This window comes from Abramis brama, assembly GCF_963993115.1.
Source record: "Abramis brama genome assembly, chromosome: 3".
Classification (NCBI taxonomy): domain Eukaryota; kingdom Metazoa; phylum Chordata; class Actinopteri; order Cypriniformes; family Leuciscidae; genus Abramis; species Abramis brama.
In genome coordinates, this window is record NC_139965.1 from 44,097,714 (window position 1) to 44,111,257 (window position 13,544).

Here is a 13,544-nt window from a genome sequence, read left to right on the forward strand (position 1 = left end):
CGGTCATTCTTACACACACACACTTGCAGGAAGCTGAGTGTTAAGGGTTCAGTGAGGTTCTATAGAGGGATTAAATAACTTTTTCTAAAGAGACAATAAATCCAATAAAGACAATAAAGAATTAATATATTTCTGTATAAAAGGTTATATATAATGGTGGGTACAATGGTTTTTTTCACGTGAATTTTCTGTGAAAATCATTCCAAACACTATCGCAATTTCTTCCTGCATATCGTCCGCCATGCTTATTCTGAAGTCTTGCGAGATTTTGCGAGATTTCCTGTGTTCACAGTCGAGACTCTAGTTGAAAATCTGTTTGTGTGTGGTGTGCTGTCTTTGTCACATCATGGCACACCACACACTATAGGAGCAAAACGCTTAAATCTAGGATTTTTTGTCCTCATGTTTGTGGTCTATCACATTTTGAAAGTCTTATAAGATGTAAAAAATCTTTTGGTGTGTACCCAGCATTAGATGGCTAATTGGTTAAGATGCTAACTAATGCTTTGGTGGGCTCATTCTCACACTGAAAGCTCTCCTTGGCAGCTTGGTGAATCAGCGCCAAAATCTTTCAGGTCGTTTCAAGTCCCGTGCAGGGCAACTTTATAAAATTGTGTAATTTAGAGCCAATAGCAGCGGTTCTGCCTTCAAAAGCTCAAGTCTCTTGGAAAATTTAATTAACCGTTGTAGGAGTGGCATGCTGTTTAAAGCAACAGGCTATAGCTTTGAAGATTGTTTAATCAAGTGTGTAACATTAAACATGTGAATTGTGCAATGTTCAAAAGATTCCTATTTTTAAAAATCATATATCCAAACAAGCCAAAAAATAAAACAGCCATTAGGGCTTGGCCCTGAATGGCTGCTTGCAGCTATATTTTGTTTTTGTTATTATTATTATTTCACTAAAATGAATTATAATAATATTTTCCTTTAACATGTATTTTAAGGGCATCCCAAAAGTATGTGACATTTAATATCTGAAATGCCATCGTGTAACCACTACTAGATGGCTGTATAAACATATCAAGATGCTGGTTGTGTCACAGAGTCAGCTGCACCGTCACAGCCCCAATCATCACCCAATCACCAGGACCCGCCCACTCATTCACAATCACCAGATTACTGACTTGCTGCACCTGCACTCCCTCATCAACACTGCCCTATATATACACATGCTTCACATTTACCTCAGTGTCTGGTTTCTTTGTTATGATGACTGTCTACAGTTAGATTTCTTACCTACTCTACTCACCAGTGACCGTCCTGTCTGTCCTCCAGCCGTCATCCAGATCCTCTGCCATTGTGTTCCCTCTTCACCTGCACAGAGATTCCACATCAGTCAGTGCCAGCTAAGTCACCATCCTTTCACCATCATCTGGTTCCCGCTGTTTCCCCAACACTCTGCTTTTAATAAACACTGTTTCACCTTAACATATGTCTGTTTCCTGTGTTGTGACAGGTTGCTGGGATTTTATCCAGACATAATTGGTTACTTTGTGTTTGATTTTGCATTTGGATATGTATATTTATTTAGACATTAAAGACTTCTTTTTGTCAGTGTTTGTTTTTTGTTTTTTTGAACTATCAATTTTGCATAGTCAAATCTGGGGCCTGTACCATGAAGGTAGCTGAACAAACTCGGGGTTACAGGATTAGTTTTGAGTTGACAAAACCAAACCGATGCAATCAGGCTTTATTGGTACCATAATGCAGCTCATCAACTTTCTTTGTCAACTCAGGCTTTGATCCTCAAGCTATGATTACTCCACGCGCGCGTGCACATAAAACAGTGACGTCGACACTGAACAACCAATCGCGGGTAGAGCGAGAGCGATATATTTTTCTGCAGAGGAGCAAGAGATAATCATTCATAATTGCGATGAATTTAAATATGTATTTCAAGCTCGAAACAATACGTTCTCTGCTGCCAAAGCAAGAGAAGACTGTTGGAGAAAGATTGCTGATTGTTAATGTGTAAGTTAAACAAATACGTTCTATATTTATGTAAAATTATGTATGTGTATATGTATGCCTATATGTGTAATATAGCCTATAGCTTATTTTTATAATATATAAAAAATGTGCATGTATGTACTAAGAAAGATTAATATTCATTGATTTTTAGATTTTTAGATGCAACCCCAACTCCAAATGTTCTTGGCAGCAGATAAAGACAAAATATAAAAATATAATTCAAAGGTTATTTCAAGGAGTTAATTCAAAGAGTATTTACCACAACCTTTTATTACTTTTGTGAACATTTTATCACACTTGTTTGCAGCAAACAGAAATAAAGAGTTAAATTCAGAAAACCAGAATACACTGTGGTGGAGGAGTTGGCTCTGAGTAGGCAATAAGGGACGGCCGATTATGGATGGGATTACAGGTGCTGTACAATCTGACCCTGGTGTTGGCTCCTCTAAGCAAGTAACACTGGGTACGTGTGCAATACATTACTACTTTTTTTAAGTTTTAAATATGGCTGACTGTATGTTCTGCAGGGAAATACAGTGTCCCTGTTGAAGCTAGCACACATTCACACACACACACACACTATTAGGGTGAAGCAAATGATGAAGACACTCTGTCTGTGTGTTCTCAGACAGTTGCTGATGTGAATGCACTGGGCTTTTTATTATGGCAAACATTTGAATGTGTGGCATAAAAAAGAGACTGGCCCTTACACATCTCTTTTGTAGGATTTTTCACAACCTGACCCAGAAACTGAGGCCTCTACCTCAATGGGCTTCAGAAGAAATGTGTAAGGATTTAAAACCCTTGACATAAATTACAGTCAGTCCTGTGTTTGTAGGAAGTCAAGGAACTTTTTGTGATTTGATGAGCCTCCAGAAAACTTGTAATGATCATGTTTGTGGTGGAATTATGTTTCAGGTGGAAACAGACTCAGTCAGGGCCCTGTACAAAAGGAGTCTTGAACTAGACTGCACACTAAAGGAGACTTGAACTAGACTGCACACTAAAGGAGACTTGAACTAGACTGCACACTAAAGGAGCTGACTGTGAGCTGAGGAGGCTCCAAACAAAATCAAACCGCTGGATAAAACTGATCTCAGTATATATATATATATATATATATATATATATATATATATATATATATATATATATATATATATATATATATATATATATATATATATATTAGTATAACTTATTTAACCAAGTAACACTTTAGTATGAATATTTATTAATGCAACTTTCTCTTGCTCTCTTTCTCCCTCCCATCCCACAAAACCAATAAAACAGTTTGAGACATATCTGCAGTTTCAATGTGCTTTTATTAAGTGTAATATTGTATGGTGATTGCATCTACATCTGCACCAGCTGGGTGGTCAAGTGTGATCGGGTCAGTTTCATCGGGGAGAAGCTGGTTTTGTGTTGTTTCTCGCTCCTTTCTACTGGTGGCTATATTGTGCAGAATGGCACATACAGCCACTATCTGTGATGCCCGCTCTGGTGACACTGAAGCGCCGAACACAGTTGAAATGTGCCTTTAGGATGCCAAAGGTCATCTCTATCTTCACTCTGGTTTTACTGAGAGCCAGGCCATTTGGCATCCAAACTTGATCATATGTTCATGACCACCACAAGTCGTCTGCAGATGAAATGTTTAGTAGATCATTGTTATATCTGTTAAAGTTACTATTAATTTAAAGATTCATCTCACAGAAAATAATCATCTCACATATTCACATCATCTCTACCTGAACATTAAGGCTGTGATAGGACTTCCTATTAACATAATCTGCCTCATGTTCCCCTAGAGCAGTGGAGATTGGAGCAATAGACTGCATACATGTTGCAATGACTTGGGAATCCTATCATAAGATTATCAGAAGAATAATAAAAAAGATTCAAAATAATTCTTAACATGTATTATATTGTATAGTACATTTGTGAAATTTGTGTGATGTGATGTCACCCTATCAATATATCTTACCGGCAATTTTATAAAAGCCCTCTTTTATGGACATGGTCGATAAATATCCGGGGAACATTATTAGTTAAACTTTTCATGTACTCCTGCAGAGCGAGGACCACCTTGCGAATGGTTCGACAAACATATGTTTTCCCCTAGCTTCTGTGCGTCAGCCACCGTGCAAGAATGTACCACTTGCAAAAAAAAAAAAAAAAATGCAACGCAATATTTGCGGTACACAGTAAGTGCATGAATTCGACGTGTTAAATTCTTTATGTGCGGCTCAAGAAGTTCGCAAAGATAAGACATTCCTTCCGCGGAAAATCTGTATCTTTCATAACTATCAGTTAAGGCAAGGGGATTTTGTCTGGCTAAAAACTCTTTCTCTACGAAGTGCTCGTAAAACAATTTGCGCTGAGATGTCCACCGGATTTGGAAGAAAAGGTGAAGTCATTGTAACAGACATTTGGAATAAGTTACGTCACCTATATGTTTATTTGCTCTCAGCTGATTGGTCAAACTTCGGTCTGAGATCTTGAATCCAGAACATAACCTGCCCCGGAGCAGGTTAGCCGTGCAGCGTAAGATACCATGGCAACGAACACCGATTAAAGCCGAGCTACTTTCATAGTACCTAAAACCCAGGGTTGGCGGAAACTAAGCTGAAACATAGCTGGCTAGCCACCTAATCCGGCTTCATGGTACAGGCCCCTGGACACAGAAAGCATTTTGTTATTCATACTAGCTACATATAGAGCCATATTGCACAACTACGAGTGTTTGTGTTTTTATACAACAGTTTGATTTCACAAGTGTGTAATTAAATAAGAAACAACAACGGAGTGTCTATAAAAAACATTCCAGAAAGCAGAGGTCTGTTGCACGAAGCTAGTTAAACGAACTCTGAGTTTCATAGTAGGTTTGGAGTTTATAAATCCAACCTGGTTTACATCAGGTTCAACAGGCTCTGTCAACTCAGGTTTAACCCAGAGTTTGTAATTAACTGAAGCATGTGCACCTGAAAGTGGACTGAAACATGGAGAGTAATTTTAATTTAAAAGCATAGTTTAATATTGTCAACTAATATAATTATATACACATAATTAAAATTCATATAAATAGCAGCAAAAAATGAGCAATTTTGTCTCACTATAAACTGCTTTAATTTGGAGTGAGAGATACAGGAAGAGTAGCTTTATTTCATCTTTACTCATAGACCAAGAATAACCCAGAATAAAATCTGCTCCGGAGCAGGTTAGCCATGAGGCGTAAGTTACCATAGCAATGAAACCCGCTAAAACCCATCCACCTTCTTGAGCCCAAAAAAACTTAGTTTGCTAATAGTTTGCTTAGTAAACTAATCTTGAACTTACCTGGGTAGAAACTGAAACTGGCTTTTTGCAATAGGCCACTGGTAATGTGACATACCCGGGTATCTTTAAAGGTGCACTGTGTAATTTTTAGCGGCATCTAGTGGTGAGGTTGCGAATTGCAACCAACATAAGTTACGGTGGGTGACAGGAAAATATGTCTTCGTCTGAGTAGCCAGTTAAGCAATGAGGTTTCTTTACAAAGACAAATTAAGAAATTAGGTTTACTTAATTATTCAGTAAAACGATATGTTATTGCTAATATTATTGTTACTTGTTCATCATTGTGTCACTGTTTTATTGGCTGACTTTGGCTAGCTTCTTTGCACGAAGAACAATAGTGACGAAATGCGTTTGTCCGTACAGGGCTACTGTAGAAACATGTCGGCGCAAAATGGCGACTTAACGTGTAAGGGGACCCGCAGTGTATGTAGATAGAAATGGCTCATTCTAAGGTAATAAAAACATAACGGTTCATTATGTAAGGTCTTAATACACCACTCAAAACATAGTTATGTACATGATATTGCATTTCTGTCAACAGATCCTCCTAAATACAGTATTACACAATGCACCTTTAAAGGTAAGCAGATAACCTCAACTTTTGGTTCCAAAAACGGAGGTAAATTTCAGGGTATGTAAGTAGTCGTAGCAACTTACTCTCTGAACATAACCTTGCTCCGGAGCAGGTTCTGTTCCAGATTTAGTTTACTTCAGTGGTGTTCAGATCATGCGTGCCCTATTGATGAGGCTTCAGTGGGCATGACAGATTGCACAACATATTATATGTATATAGTTATAAAGATATATAAAGCACTATTAAAACAAGGTAATGTTAATTGTATATATATATATATATATATATATATATATATATATATATATATATTAGTGCTGTCAAAGTTAGCGCGTTAATAACTTAATTTTTTTTTACGTGCGATTAACGCAGCGCGTATTTTCTGTTTGACCCTTGGCCCAACCCCTAGTTGGAGAAATGGAGATACACAGTGTTGCCAACTTAGCGATATTTTCCCTTCAAAAAAGCGCCCAAACCTTATTTAGTTTCTGAGAATCTACCGGTACCGCCGGTACTGCTCTCCCAGGGCACGCGGTCGCGCGCCTCTCTCTCTCTCTCTATCTCTCTCTCTCTCTCACTCACATCTCTCTCTCAGAAATCACATTTTTGCGCTCCGCCGTCTTATCTGCATGTCAACTACACATCCTAATTTTACAGTTCTATATTTTGATATTGTGCATATCACCTGGGCATTAAACAATAGATATATCATGCTTATTTAAATGATGTATACAGATGTACATAATAATAGGCTAATGTTCCATTTGAACTAAGATTACAATTTTAAAACATAATTTTAACATAATTTTTTCAATTTACAGGTTTCAATATTCATACTATGTTTACATATGACTCAGTAAAGCCCTGACATTCGGTTCTGTTTATTTAATGAATCATAATGCGATCGTATTATTAAACGCGCAATTATTATGTTTGAGACATCAACCACTGGTCGATGACCATAATGTTTGTATAAACTGTAGGTAACAACTGGTAAAATGTACATTTAGGTCATAAAAACCGTAATATTTTCTTCTCAGCCATGTCAACAATTATCCGTGAGTGAAATCTCCTCCCATCTGTTGTCTGATTGGCCTTTCGCAAGGATTCCTGGGTAGTTAAAGTGCGTGGAGCCTGCTTCTATGCGGGCTTCGCGGAAGACCGCTTCAAGGGTACAAAGGGGGCGCTGCTGAGCACACTTCAGAGCGGTAAAATGCAGGGACGGCCTACGGACTCGTAGACTCAGCGAGCACGCGCAATTCAAGTCTATGAGACTGAAAGTCCGTATGAAGTGCGCCATTTGGGACAGGGCATCTCTCTCTTATGGAACGCCAAAAGGGTCAAATTTTGCCACTAACGAAATGCCTTTCATTCTCAAAACGCCGGTGTTTACGGCGTTTAAGACGAAAAGACGCCGCAAAGTACGGCATTCTGTGGTACAAACGCCGCAAAAATTACGGCGTTTGCAAAGCAAAATCGCTGTCATTATCGCCGTTTTTTTGATCCAGTCAACAACGCCGTTTCTGATGCCGCAGGCCATCCACAATGCGCCGTAATTTGCAGCGCTTCTGTCTGACAAAGACGGCGTAAAAAGCAGCGTTTTGTATAATATTATAATCAGCCCCTCCCTTTTCTTCAAAGTTCAGCCCATCTAATGAAGCAAATACAAAAACTTACTACCTTCAATAGGGCATTGGTCTGCGTGCACGGGCAGTGGTGTCATTTTGCTCTTATGGCGCTTTTCCATTACCAGTACCAGCTCAACTCGACTCGACTCGGCTCGGCTCGCTTTTCGCTCCGTTTTCCATTGCAGATAGTACCTCCACAATAGTACCTGGTCGTCATAGCGACGCCGCAGGAAACTGCCGTGATTTAATCTTTTACGCGAGACGTGCGAGCCACACCCGCTACCCACACACACAGGACAATGAAGGAAATCGAGTGTATGCTGTTTTTGGATGTTTTTGTTTTTGTTTTTGCTGTTTTTTTATTCAGGATCCTCCGTCTGGCGCGTGCAATGTTTGTATTGCTGATTATAATGATTTGGAATGGATAGGCCTAGGTAGATGCTTCACGATATAGTCCATCTTAGAGCTTAGATCGGGCCCAAAAAATCAAGCCCGAGTGCCCGACCCCACCCGAGTCCGTGCACGTTGTGTCCGAGCCCTGCCCGGCCTGACACAAAACTGTAATTATGAGCCCGAGACTGATTTAAACTCGACCATTTTATAACCAGGGGCGGCGCCGGATAATTTTTAACGTGCTGAGGGGGTGCTAGATATATTAGGCTATATAATACTATTAATAAATGAGCAAACATTGGCCACTTAATATTTAATATTCAATTATTTTAATGATCACAATTATTGAATTGAACAGGCACAACATTCAGCATTCAATCAAATATTCTTATGTTATTTCAACATAATATATCGTTATTTCAACTTAATATGTGTGCGTGAAATAAACAAGATGTGCATTTGTAAATCCGTTGACACGCGTGCATTGATTTTTATTAATAGTGTTTTCTGTCAGTGGCTGCAAAGATGAAGTTGACGATCGCCATCTCTGAACGCGGTTAGAGAGAAATGCACATAATTGATTACATGATCAGAGATTTCTTTTCGTTTTGAATTGTGTCTTTTAAAGACATTTCAAACTTTTTTTTTTTTTGATATATTTCTCATGTCTGTATGGGCATACATTGAGTTTCGGTTAATTTATATGATGAGATGCGCTCCAGTTCACGTGCAGTGCAATGACCGCGCCGGCGGCTCAGTCAGGATTATACTGACTGCTATATTTGCTATACTGCTATACTTCTTATTTATTAAATACAGGCAATTGGTTGATGAAAAATTTATTACAATTAAGATACAATTTATACAAAACAAAATTCACTTTAAAGAAAGGCTTTCTACAAAACAAAACTTAATGAAGTGGTCAAAATCATGTCTGCCCCACTCTATGTCTCCCGATATATTCCGCATCATATTTTGGTCGTCACTTTTCATAATCAACATAGATGGAAAAAAATAACATTATAATATTTTAACAAATATGAAACTAAACGCGCTAATTGAATGGCTGTAGTAGGCCTACATACTCAATTTGTACAAATTGCTGCACATTCATTTACTTCTGAATTTTGCACACATAAGTTGAAAGGCATTTGTTTGTGCATAGTAAAACATATCTGCAACATTTATCAAGTTCACGGATAAATGTGCGTGCATTTATTAATTATTATCTTAATGAATAATGCAACAAGGACGAAGCATGTAAACTGCTTTGTTTATTCAGAATGGAATGTATTGCAAATGGATCCGAATAAAGAAAACAATGCAGAACAATGCAGAAAATGAACAAGAATGAACTTTGAATGGCCGGAGTAGGCCGGCTACTCTAATATAATTCAACAAGGTTTTAGAATAGAATATTTTTTTAAACAAAATAAATATTTTTAAAGCCTAGTATCCCGCCCCGGTGTGATGCGTGCTAGTGGAGGAGATGCTGCGCATGACACATGACGTGTTGCATTTTGTAACAATTCTTGATCAAGGGCCCGGCCCGGCCCAGCCTGGCCAGAGGATAGTGGCGGGAAATATCCAGTAGACCTGGGCTGAGTTTCCCGATAACGTTGTCTCTTAGCGCGCTACGAAGTCTCTTAAGGTATAACTTAACTGAAGGTATACCATTTCTAGGTGTGTTCCCTGATACATTAGGAAGCTGCTTAAGATATACCTTCTTACGTGCGACGTTACCGGGTGCTGTCCGTGGCGATGGTGCTGAATTGGTTGATATCGATGGCTCGAGAATCAATTATTCTCTCGTGCAGGGGCTGTTTATGTGAGAAAGCGGTGTTCTTTATAAAATAAGCACTTCATAAATATGCATTTATTAGGACTCATGGGATATAAAAAATAACCCAAACTATAATAGCCTTTAATATCCTTGCCGACATATTTTAAAATTGTATCATATATTGCTGCCATACCATTTCAATTATTTATGTGCTTTCTTCTCTTTCCTATTTTTGTTCGCTGAGATGGAGCTGTGATGAAATATTGTTCTTGTAAATACTTTACAGCATTTCAGTAATAAAAGTGTACGTCATACGTACGTGTAATGCCAAGCCAGCAGAAGGAGCCATCACCCGAGTACTGACTGAGCGCTACCTCTGCTGCTTCTACATTCACTTCCTGTTTGGGACTACTTAAGCTGTGACCATGTGCTTTCACATCGCGAAGTATTGCCAGTTTATCCTGCCTTACCAAGCGTTTTTCCTGATATTCTGATTGTCTGCATGTGTATGATTCTGCCTCGTTCTCTGACCATTGATTTTACGGATTTCCCTTTCTGGATTGTTTGCTTGTGTGGACTGATCTCAAGGTTTGACTTCTCTGCCTGGTTTCTCACTAACGTCTCTTGGATTATTCCTTGGATTGTCGAAAGATCGGACTGCTTTACTGTTATCGACCCTCTGCCTGTTTCTACGTGTTTGTTGTTTGATATTTGCAATAAACTTCCGCATATGGATTCTAATGCCGCCTCAGCGTCCTCGTTACAGAATACTTCACCTACCATGAATCCAGCGGAGGTTTCCAACTTGCAAGCCGCATTCGCTTACCAAAGCGAGGTTCTGAAGAATTATCAGGAACAACTTGCAAAGCTACAATTAGTCAACGAACACCTGACGCACTATGTACGATCTCTTCCTCCTCCCTCGCCTTGAACGGTAAGCTTTGCTCTTCCTAATAAGTTTGATGGCTCGGCTGAACAATGCAAGGGATTCATTCGCCAAGTAAAGCTATATTTTGAGTTCCAACAAGTTCGATTTGAATCTGAGGAGAAGAGATGTGCATTTCTCATGACTTTGCTTACGGGAAAAGCCCTCGATTGGGCTTCAGCGGTGTGGGATAGCGATACACAACTCAAGAAATCCACTGAGTATTTTTTGGATCAACTTCAAGAAGTTTTCGAATATCCCGCAGGGGGCAGGGATATTTCAACACAACTTATTAATGCAAAACAAGGTAACCGCACCGCAGCTGATTATGCTATTGAGTTTCGCACACTGGCAGCTCAGAGTGGATGGAATGATGTCTCTCTTAAAGCTACCTTTTACAACAGTCTCAATGTTGATCTGCAAACTGAACTCGCCTGTCGTAGAGAGGATTTATCATTTTCAGAACTTGTTAATCTCACCATCAAGATCGACAATCTCATGAGACAGACTCCCAAGCAACGTACTAACAGAACAGTTTATAATAATTCCCCTATCAGCCATCTCACAGTTGAAAAATCATCTGTTTAACCCATGCAACTTAACGTTTCTCGATTGACGGAGGAGGAACGAGCAAGACGTCGACAAAATCATCTATGCTTCTATTGCGGTGAACCAGGCCATCGCAGTACCGGTTGCCCACTCAAGGCCAAGTCTTCAACAGGGGTAAATATTCACAATTTCACTGTCCTTAAAAATAAGTCGCTTAAACTACCCGTCACCATAAGAACTGATACTCTGTCTCTTGATCTCACAGCGCTGATTGACTCTGGAGCAGCTCTGAATATCATCAACAAGGACATAATTCAGAAGTATAATATTCCTACCCAACCATGAATTCCACCCATTCAGATCAAAGCTATCGACAACACTCTCATCAATCAAGGTATCCAATGTCAAACAAGAACCTTGAAACTTCAAACCGGTTTGTTCCATCAAGAAAACATCACCTTGTATGTCGTTGATTCACCCAAATACGAAGTCATCTTAGGATTTCCTTGGCTCACCATCCACGATCCTTCCATTTCCTGGTTCCAAGGGGAATTAACTCACTGGTCTCCATTTTGTTTGATGAACTGCCTTTCAATTCAGCCACAACCATGTCTCACCACAAGCATTGAGAGTCCCGAAACCCAGGTAAAAGTATCCATTCCCAGTCAATATCAAGATTTGTCTGCAAGACTAAGGCCACACAACTTCCTCCACATCGTCCATGGGATTGCGCCATTGATTTGCTTCCCAATGCCATGCCTCCCAAAAGCAGAGTTTACACATTGTCCAGGATTAAGGATCAGGCTATGGAGGAATACATTGAGGAAGCTTTAGACTCTGGGTTCATTCGTCCATCCACATCTCCTGCAGCCGCTGGGTTCTTCTTCGTGAGTAAAAAGGATGGTGGTTTAAGACCCTGCATAGATTACCGTGGACTTAACAATGTCACAGTAAAATTCCGCTATCCCTTGCCTTTGGTACCTCCGGCTCTGGAACAACTAAGAGAGGCCACCATTTACACCAAACTAGACCTACGAAGCGCATACAATCTCATCAGGATCAAAGAAGGTGATGAATGGAAGACCGCATTTCTCACCACTAGGGGGCACTTCGAGTACCAGGTAATGCCCTATGGGTTAGCCAACGCCCCAGCTGTCTTTCAGTCCTTTATAAATGAAATTTTCAAGGACTTCATGAACAAATTTGTTATTGCCTACATCGACGACATTTTGGTTTATTCCAAGACAGAGACTGAACATGTTACTCATGTGCGTGCAGTATTATCCCGTCTACTGGAGAACCAACTCTGTCAAAACTGAGAAATGTGAGTTCCATGTCCATCAGACATCTTTTCTCGGCTATCAAGTTAGTCACCAGGGAGTGAGGATGGACTCAACCAAGGTTCAAGCAGTCACGGATTGGCCTCAACCTACTACCATTAAGGAGCTTCAGAGATTTCTAGGCTTTGCCAACTTCTACCGCCGTTTCATCAGAGATTACAGCACTATCGCCTCTCCACTCACCTCACTCTTGAAAGACAAACCCAAAAAACTCGGTTGGAATGAAGAAGCAAGTCATGCTTTTGCCACCTTCAAGTCAAGTTTCACCTCAGCTCCCATCCTGAAACATCCTGATCCTGATCTGCCATTTGTCTTGGAAGTGGATGCATCAGACTGCGGAATAGGAGCCGTTCTCTCCCAACGTCATGGACAACCAGACAAGCTTCATCCATGTGCATTTTACTCCAGAAAACTCACGAGTGCAGAAAAGAACTACGATGTTGGTAATAAGGAATTATTATCCATGAAAGCAGCCATTGAAGAGTGGAGACATTGGCTGGAGGGCGCTCGCTACCCGTTCCAAGTCATCACCGACCACAAGAACCTTGAGTATATAAAGGGAGCAAAAAGACTTAATCCTCGCCAAGCTCGATGGGCCCTCTTCTTCACTCGTTTTGATTTCACCGTTACTTATCGACCAGGCAGCAAGAACAGTAAGGCAGACGCACTCTCCCGTAAGCATGACCCTCCTATAGAGGATTTCAAACCCGAAACCATTCTACCACCCACTGTCATTCTGGCTCCAGTCTCATGGGACATCATGGAAGAAATTCAACGCAGACAAGAACAAGATCCGCCACCACCACAATGCCCACCAAACAAACAATATGTACCCCAAGACATGCGTCACCAAGTACTCCAATGGGTTCATACATCCATCAGCTCAGGACATCCAGGTATATCACGCACCCTACATCTGTTAAAAACCTCATTTTGGTGGCCTTCAATGACCAAAGACACAACCATCTTCATCAAATCCTGTCAGATCTGTGCTCAATCCAAGACCCCCAAGGAATTACCCTCAGGCCTACTTCAATCA